Below are 19,155 nucleotides of genomic sequence, written 5' to 3'. Positions count from 1 at the left end.
GAAGGGCCAAATGGCCTCCTGCACCTATTTTCTATGTAAACAATATAACAACCGAGAAAGAAAAAGTTCAGTGCGTGTATATATATACATATCCACCCATATGCATCCAACAAACGGCTAACAATGGCTTGTTTCCTTTATAATCATTACTGTATGTACCCCTACATAACATCTCTTGTCTCAGTCTCCAAATCTTTCATTTATTGTTCTTTATCTCTCTACATCATCGTCTATATCTCTCGTTTCCCTTTCTCCTGCCTACTCCGAAGAAGGGTCTCAACCCAAAACGCCTCCCATTCTTTCTCTCTGGAGTGCTGTCTGTCCCACTGAGTTACTCCAGCATTTTGTGCCCACCCATATACATATGTTTTATATATATCTATATATATATATATATATATATACGTATATAAAGATAGATATACGGTCAGCATAAACATGATGGGCTGAAAGGACTCATGTTTTATTAGAATTCTATGATTTTATTACCCTTGATGCGTTCCCTCTATCACGATTATACCCTTTGTTGAGTAGAGACACCAGATCTGTACACTCTTCCAGATGCAGTCTCACCAAGGCCCTAAATATTTGGAGCAAGACACCTCACCTTAAAGGTATGCACTCCAGTATTTGACACTTCCATTTTGGGAAAAAGGTTTTGACTGTCTACCCTATCCATTCCTCTTATAATTTTATGTTTTATACTTGTAACAGGTCTCCTCCTTTCTGTGGGAATTAACCTGGAATCCTAGGAATGCTGGTTAATAATCAGATTCCATCTTTCAAATCCTTCAGACCATTTTGACTTGGTGATTTATCATATTTCAATCCTTTCGATTACTCAATATGAATTTTTTATGAAAGTCAGTTTCTTTTACTTCCTCTTTCACTCTGGACATTATTCTCCGCAATTTCGTATGGTATTCTGGTCTCCTTCCATGAAAGTAAACATGAAATATTTGTTTAATTTCTTTGTCATTTCCTGATTCCCCTGCATAACATCTCCTGTCTCAGTCTCCAAGCAACCTCCATTGATTTTAGCTAATCATTTCCTTTTTATATATCTCTAAAGTCTTCACACTCTGTTTTAATGTTTCTCACTAGACTATTTTGTGTTTCAACTTCCAGTTCCAAATCAGTGCTTTGATCTTCAGTTGCCATATTCTGAAATGTTCCCAATTCTCAGGATAACCTATTCCCATGTGAAATATAAGTAATGTAACAATCCCAAATTTAGTAGGTCAACAGAATGTAAATTAGTTGAGGCAACAGAGTGGTTTACATTTGTCTCTATTGGTGTCAAGAAGGGACTAATTATGAAGCGAAGCTTTGCAAAGAAGCATCGAAACAAAAAGATGGGCCAACCACATTGCTCAAAAATGCAGCCTGGCTTCCACTGCCTGTATTGAAGATGGTCTCTGTATTACTGTAGGGCATGGCACCACAATCGTGTTTTTATAACAGTAAATCACCGTTATAATAGAGATTATTTACATCAACACTGTAGAATGCTTGATATGTATAACATGTAGGTGATAAAATAACCCTGACAGGGTTTTGATATATTAATGGCTTGTCAACTGCAGGTCGAGTTGAGCTTATGGCATTTTTACGAAGATACGAAGTATACAAATCATAGCAGCTTTCGAGGCAGTGGTAGTTGTAATGTCACTCCAAGGGCAGCAGGATGACCATCAATACGCTATTATATTACAGTGAGATGCACATCAACAATGTCATTGGAAATAAGAGGGTTGTGAAATCACTGGTTTGCTCACCGTTGTTTCTGAAGAATTAATTGTGTTTTGGCTGCAGCTCTGCATTGAGATTCTGCCCACTACTGGAAGTACCTGTCATTCCTTTGTTTAAAATCAGTTTTAAACCATTGAGCTTTTAAACTGCAGATAAGACAGTTAGACATAGTATGGTTTCAGGGGGTGAATTTTGTGATAATCTAACAATGCCATTGACTACCAGTCCACAGGTGCTCGTTCCCAGGTTAGGTATGATGAATGTTTAAACTCCCTCCCTGCCTTCCCCTCAAGCATTCCAAAAAATTACAAATGAGATAAAGCTCATTCTGCACCACTTCACAGATCCTTTTGATCCTAAATGCAGCTGAAGCCTCGTATTTATGTGACTCCAACCAGTATTCTGTCATCGGAAAGAGGAAGATCTCTCTATTTTGTCCAAATAAAATGTCAAAACTGTCACCACAAGTGAAAGCTCTTTAATGCACCAGTGTTGTATTTCTATCTGGCAATCAACCTTGTGAGTGAGAATACCAATTATGAGCATTTTTATTTTGTAAATTCAAGACTAATTGTCCTGGCATAGAGACTATTCCCTCTCCCGTTAGTCAGAAGATACAATAGCTTGAAAGTACACACCACAAGATTCAGGAACAGATTTTTCCCCGTTGTTATCAGACTAATGAACAGTCCTCTCATATGTCAAGGCATCGACCTGATCTCCCAGCCTACCTCATTGTGGACCGAGCATTTATTTTATCTGCGCTTTCTCTGTAATGCCATAAACTGTAACACTATTCTGCACTCTGGGATTGTTCTCTTTGCACTAGCTGGTGTACTTGTGTACAACTTGTGTACAACTTGTTTATGCTCATGTATTGTATGATTTGACTGGATATCACATCGGTACACATAACAACAGTAAACCAATATCAATAACCTATACTAAGATCAGATTAGTTGCCTTAAAGTTCCAAGGCACTTGCATGGCAACAATGTGACTCCCAAGGTACCGCCACAGTAGAGTCATAGAGTGATACAGCGTGGAAACAGGCCCTTCGGCCCAACTTGCCCACACTGGCCCAGCTACACTAGTCCTACCTCCCAGCATTGGGTCTATATCTCTCCAAACCTGTCCGATCCATGTACCTGTCTAACAGCTTTCTTAAATGTTGGGAGAGTCCCAGCCTCAACTACCTCCTCTGGCAGTTTGTTCCATACATCCACGCCCTTTGTGTGGAAAAGTTACCCCTCAGATTCCAATTAAATCTTTTCCCTTTCACCTTAAAGTTATGTCCTCTGGTCTTCGATTCACCTACTCTGGGCAAGAGACCGTGATCTATTCCACTCATGATTTTACACACCTCTATAAGATCACCCCTCATCCTCCTGTGCTCCAAGGAATAGAGTCCCAGCCAACACAACCTCTGCCTATAGCTCAGACCCTCTTGACTGGCAACATCCTTGTAAATCTTGCCTGTACACTTTCCAGCTTGACAACATCTTTTCTATAGGAGGCCTCACTCTAAATGAGACCTCAAAGATGTAATAGTGACACATTTGAATAGCAGTAACAGGATTGGTCTAAGTCTATAGATTTACGAAGGGGAAATCAAGCTTGACAAAGCTTCAACAGCAACAGCAGCAGGAGCTTTGCAAGAGATACGACTGATTGGCTCTAGCCCAAGTGGGAGGAGAGAAGTGAAAACAGTTAAAGTAAAGGCCAAGGACAGGCAGACTTGACTCAGAACTGCTGTAGTTTTGGGAGCAACAGCAGCAGGAGTTTAGCAAGAGATGCGACTGATTGGCTCTAGCCCAAGTGGGAGGAGAGAAGTGAGTCAGTGCTGGGAAAACATTTGAAAACTGAGGAATTTGGTTTGTAAATTGGTAAATCAGGCAATTTATCAGTCAATTTAAGCAAGACTGCTCTTAGCGAGCGGCAGTGAGTGAGCGGCCTTGTGAGGGAAGTGCGAGTCTTTGGCTCGATAGTCTTCGGCGAGGAGATGAAAGAAGGAAATGTCAGGCAAGCTGATTCAGTGCGATGCTTGCAGTATGTGGGAGGTCAAGGACACCGCTGGTGCCTCTGGCTGCTACAAATGCGAGAAGTGCATCCAGGTAGAGCTCCTGAAGGGCCGTGTTGGGGAACTGTAGAAGCAAGTGGATGACCTCCGGTTCGTCCGAGAAACGGAGTCGTTCCTCGACAAGTCCTACAGTACGATTGTTACACCTAAGGTACTGGAAGAGAGAAGGTGGGAGACAGTGAGAACGGGAGGGAAGCATGGAATGCCAACGTCCCCGGGTGTTGTACCTCTTGTGAACAGGTTCACCCACTTAGAAGCTGTCGGGACAGAAGAGGTGTTTACACTGGGCGACGGACTGGCTTGTGATGCGAATAGGGCTGTTGAGCCAAAACCAAAAAGGCCTAAGGCAGGCAACGCCATTGTAGTGGGAGACTCCATTGTGAGAGGTACGGACAGGGGTTTCTGCGGCAACAGACGGGATGCGAGGATGGTGTGCTGCCTTCCTGGTGCCAGGATCCAGGATGTCACGGACAGAGTGCAGAAAATCCTCAAGGGCGAAGGTGAACATCCGGAAGTGGTAGTGCATGTCGGCACAAACGATGTCGGAAAGAAGGGGATGAATATTCTGCAGCGTGACTTTAGAGAGCTCGGAAAAATGCTGAAAAGCAGGACTTCCAGGGTTGTTATCTCCGGTTTGCTTCCAGTTCCTCGTGCTGGCGAGAGCAGGAACAGGGAGATACGGGACCTGAACGTGTGGCTGAGGAACTGCTGCACGGGGCAGGGATTTAGATTCTTAGATCACTGGGATCTGTTTTGGGATAAGGGGGAACTGTACAAAAAGGACGGATTGCATCTTAACAGGTGGGGGACCAGCATTCTGGCAGGCAGGTTTGCCACTGTTACACGGGTGGTTTTAAACTGAATAAGGGGGGTGGGGTGTCGAATGGTATAGTGGAGGATGGAGTTAAAGGGAAAGGGTTTCTTAAATGTGTGAGCGTAGAGACAGAGGGGTGTAAAATGAGGGTAGAAGCAATAGGTAGCAAGGTGAAAAGTAAAAGTGGCAGGCAGACAAAACCAGGGCAAAAATCAGAAAGGGACACTTTTCAACATAATTGTATAAGGGGTAAGAGTGTTGTAAAAACAAGCCTGAAGGCTTTGTGTCTCAATGCAAGGAGCATTCGTAATAAGGTGGATGAGTTGAATGTGCAGATAGCTATTAATGACTATGATATAGTTGGGATCACGGAGACATGGCTCCAGGGTGACCAAGGCTGGGAGCTGAACATCCAGGGATATTCAATATTCAGGAGGGATAGAGAAAAAGGAAAAGGAGGTGGGGTAGCATTGCTGATTAGAGGAGATTAACGCAATGGAAAGGAAGGACATTAGTTTGGAGGATGTGGAATCGGTATGGGTAGAGCTGCGAAACACTAAGGGGCAGAAAACGCTGGTGGGTGTTGTGTACAGGCCACCTAACAGTAGTAGTGAAGTTGGAGATGGTATCAAACAGGAAATTAGAAATGCGTGCGACAAAGGCAAAACTGTTATAATGGGTGACTTCAATCTACATATAGATTGGGTGAATCAAATTGGCGTCCAGAACTTTTTTCACACAGAGAGTGGTGAATCTCTGGAACTCTCTGCCACAGAGGGTAGTCGAGGCCAGTTCATTGGCTATATTTAAGAGGGAGTTAGATGTGGCCCTTGTGGCTAAAGGGATCAGAGGGTATGGAGAGAAGGCAGGTACGGGATACTGAGTTGGATGATCAGCCATGATCATATTGAATGGCGGTGCAGGCTCGAAGGGCCGAATGGCCTACTCCTGCACCTAATTTCTATGTTTCTGGAATTTTTTCAGGATGTAACAAGTAAAATGGACATGGGAGAGCCAGTGGATGTAGTGTACCTGGACTTTCAGAAAACCTTTGATAACGTCCCACATAGGAGATTAGTGGGCAAAATTAGAGCATGTGTTATTGGGGGTAGGATATTGACATGGATAGAAAATTGGTTGGCAGATAGGAAACAAAGGGTTGGGATTAACGGGTCCCTTTCAGAATGGCAGGCAGTGACTAGTGGGGTACCGCAAGGCTCGGTGCTGGAACCGCAGCTATTTACAATATAAATTAATGATTTAGACGAAGGAATTAAAAGTAACATTAGCAAATTTGCAGATGACGCAAAGCTGGGTGGCAGTGTGAACTGTGAGGAGGATGCTATGAGGATACAGAGTGACTTGGACAGGTTGGGTGAGTGGGCAGATGCATGGCAGATGCAGTATAATGTGGATAAATGTGAGGCAAGAACGGGAAGGCAGATTATTATCTGAATGGTGTTAAGTTAGGAAAAAGGGAAGTACAACGAGACCTGGGTGTCCTAGTACATCAGTCACTGAAAGCATGCAGGTACAACAGGCAGTGAAGAAAGCGAATGGCATGTTGGCCTTCATAACGAGAGTAGTTGAGAAAAGGAGCAAAGAGGTCCTTCTGCAGTTGTACAGGGCCCTGGTGAGACCACACCTGGAGTATTGTGTGCAGTTTTGGTCTCCTAATTTGAGGAAGGACATTTTTGCTATTGAGAGAGTGCAGCATAGGTTCATGCGGTTAATTCCCAGGATGGCGGGACTGTCATATGATGAAAGAATGGAGCGACTGGGCTTGTTTTCACTGGAATTTAGAAGGATGAGAGGTTATCTTATAGAAACATTTTAAATTATTAAGGGATTGGACATGCTAGATGCAGGAAATATGTTCCCGATGTTGAGGAAGTCCAGAACCAGGGGCCACAGTTTAAGAATAAGGGGTAGGCCATTTTGAACTGAGATGAGGAAAACCTTTTTACACAGAGAGTTATGAACGTGGAATTCTCTGCCTTAGATGGCAGTGGAGGCCGATTCACTGGATGCATTCAAAAGAGAGTTATATAGAACGGGGTACTGATTGTGGATGATCAGTCATGATCACATTGAACGGCTCGAAGGGCCGAATGGCCTTCTCCTGCACCTATTGTCTAAGTATCTATGTATCTACAGTATGTACCCAATGTCTTATACAACTGCAACATGAACTCCCAACTTCTATACTCCATCTATACAGAAATATATTCTTTGACATCAAACAACTCATCTTACACCAATCTAATGCATTTCATTTATTATTATCAGCTTTCATTTCAAGCAGTATGGAGCACGGGGGAATGAGCTTTATTTGATTATATTAGGCTTTTTAAGACTACATTTGTGGCATCGCTCCCCATACTTGAAATAAGGATATATCTGGCTTGGCATCAGTGCAGTGCAGACTCATGGTATTGATCCCTGGAATAAAGGAGTAGATCTATAAAGAGAACTTGAGAAAGATGGCTTATACTCACTGGAGTTTATAAGAATGAAAGGCGATTTCATTGTAATACTAGCTTCAGAGAGGATTGACAAGGGTAAATGCTGAAAGATGTTTCCTCTAACAGAGTCCACAACCAGAGTGAATATTCACTGGGGAAGGGTCACCCGTTACAACTGAAAGGAGGAAATATTTCTCCATGTAGAAAGTTATAAATCTTTGGAATTTGCTCCTTCAGAGACCCATGGATGCTCAATCATTCTTTATCTTCAATGGAGAGATCTATAGATTTTTAACGCAATGGGAATTAGGGGGTGAGAAAGTTGACCTGAGGCGCACAATTAGTCACGATTATTTTGAAACGGCGGAGGAAACTCAAGGGACATCATGGTATGCACCTGCTTCTGATTATGACGTATGTTTTTATCTTAAATGTCGTCTCAGGAAAGCCCTCTGGTATAGAAAAACAAAATACAATTAAACTTTACAACTTGAATATAATATCCATCTGGTGCCTGCATATTTAACAATGAGTTCATTAAGTGATCTAGATTTTAGAGAATCTTTCATTTAATTTAATAGGGAGATTTATTTAATAGAGAGAGTAAACATTGTGGTCGAATACTGAGCTTCTTGTTCATGCGTATGGCGTGCACAGCCTAACGCTGTAGGACGTTGATTGTGCACGCCAGGTTGATTGCATTCGTTGAAACAGGGTGGACCACGTGAAGGTTGCAATCTCCCACCCCGGTTACTGAGCAATTGCCCACAACTGCACGTATCATTGTCAATAAAGCTGTGGTTATCTTCATAAGTTTCATGTGATAGGAGCAGAGTTAGGCCATTCAGCCCATCAAATCTACTCTGCAATTCAATCATGGCTGATCTATCTCTCACTCCACCCCATTCTCTTGCCTTCTCCCCATAACCCCTGACACCTGTATTAATCAAGAATCTTACCTCTCTCTGCCTTAAACATATCCATTGACTTGGCCTCCACAGTCATCTGTGGCAATGAATGCCACCTATTCACCGCCTTCTGACGAAATAAATTCCTCCTTATCTCCTTCCTGAAGGAAAGTACTTTAATTCTGAGTCCTCTGGTCCTCTTAATCCTCTGGTCCTAGTCTCCCCCACTAGTGGAAACATCCTTTCCACATCCACTCTCTCCAGCCTGCTCTCCCCTTGCATTTGGCAATCCCCTTTCCTTGCATGTGGCCGTGCACTCTGTTAGAAAGTAACTGGATGTGAAATCATTCAGATAGGCAACAGCTTTATCCATTTTCTTCTACCACTTCCCACTCAGCACGTACGGAGATCAGTAAGAAAGGATTTAATTGTGGCTGGACACGTATAAAACAGCACCGACAGTTGCTGAAAGCAGATTACATGAGCGTCTGCTGGGGGTTCAGAGTGACTGGGAAGAATCAAAAGGTCACCGCGCACCATTGTGAAATCACCACAGACCACACAGCTGCAGAAGTCAGCCTCCACCTGTTCATGGCAACTTGGGATGAACAGTAATTGTTGCCCATTGCTCACATCAGGGAACACATTAAAAAGGAGGGAAAACAATCTCTCAAAGCACAAAAATACAGACGTTTCACACTGATAATCCAATGTACCCCATCCTGAGGGGACTGAGTTTTCTTCCTATTTTCTGCCTACAGAAGGGAAATTGGTCTCGGCATAAAAGAGGCATATAAAATCATGAGGAGAATGGATTTGAGTATAGGAGCAGGGAGGTTCTACTGCAGTTGTACAGGGTCTTGGTGAGACCACACCTGGAGTATTGCATACAGTTTTGGTCTCCTAATCTGAGGAAAGACATTCTTGCCATAGAGGGAGTACAAAGAAGGTTCACCAGACTGATTCCTGGGATGTCAGGACTTTCATATGAAGAAAGACTGGATAGACTCGGCTTGTACTCGCTAGAATTTAAAAGATTGAGGGGGGATCTTATAGAAACTTACAAAATTCCTAAGGGGTTGGACAGGCTAGATGCAGGAAGATTGTTTCCGATGTTGGGGAAGTCCAGAACAAGGGGTCACAGTTTAAGGATAAGGGGGAAATCTTTTAGGACCGAGATGAGGAAAACATTTTTCACACAGAGAGTGGTGAATCTCTGGAATTCTCTGCCACAGAAGGTAGTTGAGGCCAGTTCATTGGCTATATTTAAGAGGGAGTTAGATGTGGCCCTTGTGGCTAAAGGGATCGGGGGGTATGGAGAGAAGGCAGGTACAGGATACTGAGTTGGATGATCAGCCATGATCATATTGAATGGCGGTGCTGGCTCGAAGGGCCGAATGGCCTACTCCTGCACCTATTTTCTATGTTTCTATGATAGGGTGAATGCACAGGGTCTTTACCCAGGGTAGGGAAATCACGAACCAGGGGACATAGATTGAAGGCGAGCGGGGAAAGATTAAACAGGAACATGACAGGCAACGTTTTCATGCAGAGGGTGGTTGACATATGGAACGAGCTGCCAGAGGAGATAGTTGAGGCAAGTACTATAACAACATTTAACGTGGACAGGTACATAGATAGGAATGGTTTAGAGGGAAATGGGCCAAACACGGGCAGGTGAAACTAGCATAGATGTGGCATCTTGCTTGACATGGGCAAGTTGGGCTAAAGAGCCTGTTTTTGGAAAACTGGCTTTTTGGTCCAACTGATCCATGCTGACCAAGTAGATGACCTGAGCTCGTCCCATTTTGCCCATGCCTGGCCCTACCCTTTCCTATCCATGCACCTTCTCAAAAATCTTTTGAACATTGTAATTGTACCTGCCTTCATCATATTCTCTGGCAGCGAATTCCATATCGCCACCTTTTCCTTTTCACATCCCCTTTACATTTTTCCCTTTCACCTTTAATCTGTGCGCTCCAGTTTTAGAACCCCTTACCTGACTGTTACCATTCACCTTATCTCAGCCCCTCACAATTGTACATTTGTCTACAAGGACACACCTCAATCTCCTACGCTCCAGGGAAAAATATCCCTGCCTCTTATACTTGCGCCCTCCAGACCCGGTTACATCCTTGTGAATCTTTTCGGCGCCCTTTCCTGCTTAATGACATTGTTCCTGTTGCTGGCCGACTAGAACTGCACACAGTGCTACAAGTGTGGTCTCACCAGAGTTTTGTACACTTGTAACATGATGTACACTTCTTGCACCCATGGCCACGACCAATGTGTGCCAGGTGCTTTCTTCATCACCCTGACTACAGGAGAGGCCACCTCCAGGGATCGACGTACCTTCACCCATAAGAATCTCTGTTCTTCCATATTCCCCAGCGCCCTGCCATTCGTTGTGCAGGTTCCTGTCCTGGTTAAACTTGTCCTGGCATTACTGAACTCTGCACTGAGGGCAGACCGACGGCTGTGTGTTGCACCTGCATCAGCTTTGGTCAGAACCAGCTAAATGACTCCATACAACGCAGACGGACCCATTCAGCCCATCAGTACCCTGCTGGCTTCCAACGGAAAGTAGTCCAATTCAAAAGTAGTCCCGCTACTCATTGGCTCACATTCCCATCAAGTCCCCTTTGATTGTTTTTGCTACTTACCTACACCAATAACCACTTTACCTACAGCTCACCTTTGGGACATTGGAAGGAAATGGAGGACACAGGGGAAAGCCAGAGTCACACAGAGAATGTGAAATTCCACAAATAAACCCAAGCAGAGGATCAAACCCAGGTCCCTGGAGTGGTGGCAGGTGCATGACTATAATGCCACTGTATCTGTGCTGACTGTGATGTGGATATTGTTTTGTCTTTGTCGATATTAGAAAAATAGCATGAGTTGGCCATTCGGCCCTTCGAGCCAACACAGCATCAATATTGTCCGAGCCAGCACATGCATGGATGAATTGGGCTGAAGGGCTCATTTCTGTGGTCTACAAGGTCATGTCCCTGATATGTGTTCTTAACACCATCTCACAGCCAACTACCTGGTACAGCTGCCAGCCCAGACTGTTGGAAGGGACCACATGATGAATCAAGACCTGCAGAGCAGAGATTGCCCCTGCTAAATTTCGCAAACCTGGTTATGAGCTCATACCTGCATTTCATGTCTTACAAGAGGAGGCCATGCAAGGGAAACTAACAGTACTGTTGCGTTGACCACCTCTCTGTGTTACACCAAGACCTTTCCACAAAATCAATTTGGGCATGTGATAGGAGCAGATTTAGGCCATTTAGCCCATCAAGTCTGTGTCGCCATTCAATCATGGCTGATCTATCTCTCCCTCTTAACCCCATTTTCCCGCCTTCTCCCCATAACCCCTGACACCCGTACTAATCAAGAATCTATTTGTCTCTGTCTTAAAGATATCAATTGACTTGGCCCCCACAGCGTTCTGTGGCAAAGCCTTGTGTTTGCGCAATGATCAGCCAAACAATGTGACAAAACAATTTCGACAAGTGGAAGGAGTGGCCTGAATACTAAATGGCAACTATGGGTAACACCACATGCAAGAGAATGCTGCACAGAGTGCACAGAGCAGTTTAGAATAAATGTTTACAAGTGAAAACTCTTCATTCCAGTGCTTTTATGTCGACTTTCTACCAAAGCATTATCAAAGCTCCAAAGAACCACCATCCTCTGATGAAAAACCTATCCTCAGATTTCCTTCAAATGTCTCCCCATTCACTGTCAACTATGCCCCCTAGTTTCAGACTCCTCCATTCTAGAAAAAAGACTGGCTAGTTTTGCCACTCGTAATCTTATAAACATCTATATGGTCACCTCTCAGCCTTCTATAATAAACCTTATCTTGCACTTTAGTCATAGAGTGATACAGCGTGGAAACAGACCCTTCGGCCCAACTTGCCCACACCGGCCAACATGTCCCAGCTACACTTGTCCCACCTGCCTGCATTTGGCCCATATCCCTCCAACCCTGTCCTATCCATGTACCTGTCTAACTATTTCTTAAATGTTGGGATAGTCCCAACCTCAACCACCTCCTCTGTCAGCTTGTTCCATACACCCAGCACCCACTGTGTGGAAAAGGTTACCCCTCGGATTCATATTAAATTTTTTCCACTTGACCTTAAGCCTATGTCCTCTGGTCCTCGATTCCCCTACTCTGGGCAAGAGACTGTGCATCTACCCGATCTATTCCTGTGAAGATTCATGACGCTTGCTCTTCCCTCGTTCCCCCATTGTGCGGAACTTGCCCCGAGCTCACATCTCGTTTACAGCAGCTGTCTTTATGGGCACTTGGCCCTCGGCAGGAGCCTGTAAATTACCTGGCGGCGTTGAATTCAATTTCACAGCCTGCCGCGGTGACATTTACACTCACCAGCTTTGGGTTTTCAGAACAGTACAATACCATTTAGCTGCTCTACCTCTTGCTTCAAACTTTTATCCACTTGTCCCTTTCCAGCGGTGATATGATCTCTCATTAAACCATTCCCCCTGGCACCACACACTGCAGTTATACATCGCCATGTGAATGGAGCCCTTTGAACTATCTTCCCTTCACTATCTCAGTAATGATTTTAAATTGTAATGCTTTGATGTTGAAGTTCCAGCCAAATCACATCCCTGTTTATCCTATAAAAGCTTATGCCTGGTTCTGTGTAAGTGCTAACATGTTCACATTCTCAGGGGCTTCACTGTTCATTGTGTAACGAGGAGAGCAGTACTATACCAGGTAATCCATACAATGACTCGTATAAATACATCAGTACCTCTTGCATTACATGTAATAATCTAGCACTATCGGCTGGTATGTGCAGCTTTGAGTGGCTAGGTATTTACATTTCTCGATCTCTATTATTCCATCTGCTTTAGCACTTAGCAGAAGGGTCTCGATCCGAAATGTCACCTATTCCTTCGCTCCATAGATGCAGTCTCACCCATTGAGTTTCTCCAGCATTTTTGTCCACCAGCATCAGACTAAGGTTGGTCAAATGAGCACTAATTATAGACAATAGTCAATAGGTGCAGGAGTAGGCCATTTGGCCCTTTGAGCCAGCACCGCCATTCAATGTGATCATAGCTGATCATCCACAATCAGTACCCCGTTCCTGCCTTCTCCCCATATCCCTTGACTCCGCTATCTTTAAGAGATGTCGCAATGCAGACCCTTTGTTGAATCTTGACAGTGCATATGCCCACAGTGGAACTTATTCCATTTATTTAGCTGATAAAGAGAGGATAAACAATATTTACGAGGATGTTGCCAGGGTCTGAGCTAAAGGGAGAGGTTGAGTAGGCTGGGACTCTATTCCTTGGAGCGCAGGAGGATGAGGGGTTATTTTATAGAGGTATATAAGATCATGAGTGGAATAGATCGGGTACAGTTTCTTGCCCAGAGTAGGTGAATGGAGGACCAGAGGACAAAGGTTCAAGGTGAAGGAGATTTAATAAGAATCTGAGGGCTAACTTTTGCTGGGTATATGGAACAAGCTGCCAGAGGAGGTAGTTGAGGCAGGGACTGTCCCAACAATTAAGAAACAGTTAGACAGGTACATGGATAGCTGGATAGGACAGGTTTGGAGAGATATGGACCAAATGCGGGTAGGTGGGGCCAGTGTAGATGGGACATGTTGGCCAGTGTGGGGAAGTTGGGCCCGAAGGGCCTGTTTCCACACTGTATCACTCTATGACTGTTCTGTGTTATTGAAGCTGTAGCATTGATTTTGACTGTTAGTGAAGAGTGTTGAACCATTGAAGTAAGAAACATCTTCAATCAATGGTCACTTTAGTTTAATTAAAATACATTTTAGTGACCAGTGGAGAGATGACTACCTCTCCTGTTAGAAACCATCTGTTGGAACACGGAGAAAAAAAACTATAACAAGGAAAGCTGCTCAAAGAGGGAGACACCTGTGACTACTTTCTCTTTACAAAGTTGGAGATTGGTGTGGATTGGTGCAAAATTGTAATTAGTAACTGCCCTCAGTATAATTGTATCCATATGAAAACAAAGCAGAGATATGTTGCTGTTTTGAGAATAATGAACCAGGTTAATTCCTGGGATGGCGGGACTGACATATGATTAAAGAATGGGCCGACTGGGCTTGTATTCACTGGAATTAAGAAGGATGAGAGGATATCTTATAGAAACATATAAAATTCTTAAGGGATTGGACAGGTGAGATGCAGGTTCCCGATGTTGGGGGAGTCCAGAACCAGGGGCCACCTTTGAAGAATAAGGGGTAGGCCATTTAGGACTGAGACGATGAAAAACATTTTCACCCAGAGAGTTGTGAATCTGTGGAATTCTCTGCCACAGAAGGCAGTGGAGGCCAATTCACTGGATGTTTTCAAGAGAGAGTTAGATAGAGCTCTTTGGGCTAACGGAATCAAGGGATATGGGGAGAAGGCAGGAACGGGGTACTGATTGTGGATGCTCAGCCATGATCATATTGAATGGCTGACTCGAAGGGCCGAATGGCCTACTCCTGCACCTATTGTCTATGTTTCTATGTTGAAACCTAAGTTATTGTGAACGGACAAGAGGAAGAGGAAGAGGGAAGAGGAAGAGGGAAGAGGGAAGAGGGAAGAATGTGCCTTCTCACTGCCATTGACCTCTTTTTCTTCTTCTATCACCTTGAACTTATTTTTAATAATTGTATCTTGTATTTTTGCACAGTTTTTATTATTGTCTTGCAGAAGTGATATGTAATTTGGATCTAATTGAGTTGTCTAGGTGTGTGCGATGCTGCTGCAAGCAAGATTTTCTTTGCACCTGTACCTGACTGTAGATGACAATAATACTCATGTGTAGGAAGGAACTGCAGACGCTGGTTTAATCAAAGGTAGACACAAGAGTAACTCTGCGGAACAGGCAGCATCTCTGGAGAGAAGGAATGGGTGATGTTTTGGGTCAAAACCCTTCTTCTAACAATAAACTCAACTTGAGTTGTACGGAGTTGCATTCGATAACGGAGAAACACAGGATTCACAAGTCTGTGCTCAGTAGATGAAACAGAAAACTGACGCAGCTTTGATTCCCCAGATAAACTCACAAACATTTTGTTGGGATTATGGCAGTTAAGTATTTGTTTAACTAGTCAATAAACATGGGACTGTCATTCAATGATGTGATTCTTGAGGTAAATTATAAATAAGTGTACATGCTCTTAAAGTGTTTTTTTACCTGGAGATGTGTATATATGACCAACCTTTATCGTCCCTTCCTATTGCAAACACACACTTGTGCAAACACACACTTGTGCAAACACACACTTGTGCAAACACACACTCGTGCAAACACACACTCGTGCAAACACACATGTGCACACACACATGTGCAAACACACACTTGTGCACACACTTGTGCAAACACGCACTCGTGCAAACACACACGTGCACACACACATGTGCAAACACACACTTGTGCACACACACTTGTGCACACACACTTGTGCACACACACTTGTGCAAACACACCCTTGTGCACACACACACTTGCAAACATACACTTGTGCAAACACACACTTGTGCACACCATTCCATCTCTATCAGATATACGCCTGTGTGCTGAACATTAGCTGTGTCAGGATTCAACAGATCTTTTAGTTTCGTTTGTTTACAGATACAGCACCAGGAAAGAGGCCCTTCGGCCCACCGAGTCCACCAGCGATCCCCGCACATTAGCACTATTCCACACACACTGGGGACAATTTACCTTTACACAAAGCCAATTAACCTACAAACCTGTACGTCTTTGGAGTGTGGGAGGAAACCGGAGCACCCGGAGAAAATCCACGCAGGTCACAGGGTGAACGTACAAACTCCGTACAGACAGCACCCGTAGTCAGGATCGAACCGGGGTCTCTGGTGCTGTGAGGCAGCAGCTCTACCCGCTGCACCACCGTGCCACCCCCAATCTGATCTGAATCTAGATTTTTTTTAAATGTAAAGTGGTCATGTTTGATTCTCTGAGTGTTTAATTTTTGAATGCAATGACATGCAATTAAATTACCATGACAAAAACATCTAAGAGAGTGATTCAGTTGTGACATCCTATTGTTTTGATGTTGAATACTTGTGATCTGGTAATGGTGACCTGGTGCTGGAACATTGCGAACCTTGACATAAAGCAAATGTGAGGAGAATAATTACTGTAAGAACAGTACATTTGCATCCCACAGTAAACCTTATAACCTCACATATTGTTGGTATATTTTTTGAAATGATGAAGATAGAACAAACAATGACGTGTAGGAGCAGGCTCTTTGACCACGATGTCTGTGCTGGATATTTGTGCCAATTAAGCTCATCTTTTCAGCCGACATCCAAATCCCTGTGATCCATATGCCTCCATGCCCTGCACATCCGTGTTCCTATCTAACAGACTCTTTAATGCCACGACCATATCTGCCTCCAACACCACCCCTGGCAGTATGTTCTAGGCACCCACTACCCCCACACATCTTTAAACTTTGTCCCTTTCACATTAAAGATATGAATCTTCAGTCTTTGACATTTCCACAGTTTTAACATTCTACCTACTTCTACTTGCGTATGGCGTGCACAGCCTAAAGTTGTAGGACATCTTGTTCTATTTGATCTTATTTGATGTGCACGCCGGGTTGATTGCATTAGTTGAAACAGGGCGGTCCACGTGAAGGTTGCAATCTCCCACCCCACATTCTATCCAATTTATGCTTCACATAATGTTCTAAACATCTATCAGGCAGCCTCTGATGCTCCAGTCTCTAATCCGGGGAGCATTCTGGCAAACCTCTTCTGCACCCTCTCCATAGCTTCCACATTAATCCTGTAATGGGGTGACCAGAACTACGCAATACTCCAAATGCAGCGTAACCAAAGCTCTACAGATTTGTAACATGACTTCCTGATTCTTCTATCCAATGCCCTGATGAACGAAGGCAAGCATACCAGATGCCTCCTTTACCACGCTATCTACTTGCCTTGCTACTTTCACGGAGTTATGGACTTGGGCACCGAGGTCCCCCTAAACAAATATGAATAAATTCTATCCCTAAGAATCCTCTCCAGCAGCTTTCCTACTCTCTCTTCTTTTCGTGTCCATCTTGTTACAAATGTTGACATCGCTGTCATCGTCCGTCCTGAAAAGGACGCAAGCTTCCGGCGACAATCAGTGGGAGCCATCACTTGTCGCAGTAGATGATGGTGGTAGCAGAATTAGCTCAGGATACTTCCAGTTCCCAGCCCCGCCACATGGACGCTTCTGCTATGGGGCCAGCTTTCCTACCACTGCCTATAATTTCCTGGATTATCCTTTCATCAATAAAAGTGTAAGTGTTTTTCCATTAGTGGAGCTTGAGTGCAGAGTAAGACTCTCTTCACTATCCCATCAAATATTTCCAGTGTCATGGTTTAGACATCGAATAAACCTCTTTCATCCCAACGCAGAATAGGTTTGATACAAAATAAGTGGAATATTTAATGTTGCAAAGTTGAAATCAAGATTGAAAAATATTCTCCTCTGTAATACGCTGAAATATTTCAGGTCAGGTCCAAATGCAGAACGAAGCTCTCTCTGGCTGGGGTGTGTGTGGGAATGTAAATGTGTCCACGTTTGGAGGGCAAGTTAAACACATGGATATTCTACACTTGCTTGCATGGTTCTCCACCCTGTGCTCTGATGAATACTGAGTGCCCTGCACCTGGTAACTGGCTCTGTGAAAGCTCTTCACTCTGCAATGTCCCAGCATCAGAATTTCCAGACAGACATTTCCGACATGTGCTGGTGTTTTACTTTGCAATAAAAATCTGAATTTGTTCCAAATTAGTAGTTAGATGTCCTGAACTCATTTGCTTGCATGAATTCAATAGACAATAGACAATAGATGCAGGAGAAGGCCATTCGGCCCATCGAGTCAGCACCACCATTCAATGTGATCATGGCTGATCATCCACAATCAGTACCCCGTTCCTGCCTTCTCCCCATATCCCCTGACTCCATTATCTTTAAGTGCTCTATCTAACTCTCTCTTGAAAGCATCCAGAGAATTGGCTTCCACTGCCTTCTTAGGCAGAGAATTCCACTGATTCACAACCCTCTGCGTGAAAAAGTTTCTCCTCATCTCCGTTCTAAATGGCTTGCCGCTTATTCTTAAACTGTGGCCCCTGGTTCTGGACACCCCCAACGTCGGGAACATGTTTCCTGCCTCTAGTGTGTGCAAACCCTTAATAATCTTATATGTTTCAATAAGATATCCTCTCATCCTTCTAAATTGTGTACAAGCCCAGCCGCCCCATTCTGTCAACATATGACATAGAAACATAGAAACATAGAAAATAGGTGCAGGAGTAGGCTATTCGGCCCTTCGAGCTTCCACCACCATTCAATATGTTCATGGCTGATCATCCAACTCAGTATCCTGTACCTGCCTTCTCTACATACCCCCTGATCCCTTTAGCCACAAGGGCCACATCTAACTCCCTCTTAAATATAACCAATGAACTGGCCTCAACTACCTTCTGTGGCAGAGAATTCCAGAGATTCACCACTCTCTGTGTGAAAAATGTTTTCCTCATCTCGGTCCTAAAAGATTTCCCCCTTATCCTTAAACTGTGACCCCTTGTTCTGGACTTCCCCAACATCGGGAACAATCTTCCTGCATCTAGCCTGTCCAACCCCTTAAGAATTTTGTAAGTTTCTATAAGATCGCCCCCTCAATCATCTAAATTCTAGCAAGTACAAACCGAGTCTATCCAGTCTTTCTTCATATGAAAGTCCTGACATCCCAGGAATCAGTCTGGTGAACCTTCTCTGTACTCCCTCTATGGCAGGAATGTCTTTCCTCAGATTTGGAGACCAAAACTGTACGCAATACTCCAATACTCCAGGTGTGGTCTCACCAAGACCCTGTACAACTGCAGTAGAATCTCCCTGCTCCTATACTCAAATCCTTTTGCTATGAATGCTAACATACCATTCACCTTACCATAAGGTTTTCTACACTAGTCCCACCTGCCCATGTTTGGCCAACATCCCTCCAAACCTTTCCTAATCATGTCCAAATGTATTTTTAAAGTTGTTGTAGTACCTGCCTCGATTGCCTCCTTTGGCAGTTCATTCCATAT

At 43.9% G+C, this 19,155-nt stretch overlaps 1 protein-coding gene across 1 annotated transcript in view; it reads right to left on the bottom strand.

The window, feature by feature from the left end:
- Window positions 1-12,024, bottom strand: part of cadm2 (cell adhesion molecule 2) — a 1,169,873-nt gene extending 1,157,849 nt beyond the window's left edge. The window contains exon 1 of the mRNA XM_033032323.1: window positions 12,019-12,024. The gene's annotated coding sequence lies outside the window, so the exon portion shown is untranslated. The remainder of the gene's footprint in view (window positions 1-12,018) is intronic.
- Window positions 12,025-19,155: the final 7,131 nt, after the last annotated feature.

This window comes from Amblyraja radiata, chromosome 14, assembly GCF_010909765.2.
Source record: "Amblyraja radiata isolate CabotCenter1 chromosome 14, sAmbRad1.1.pri, whole genome shotgun sequence".
Lineage (NCBI taxonomy): Eukaryota > Metazoa > Chordata > Chondrichthyes > Rajiformes > Rajidae > Amblyraja > Amblyraja radiata.
The sequence above is the reverse complement of the archived record's forward strand: the minus strand, read 5'-3'. Positions and strand labels throughout refer to the sequence as shown.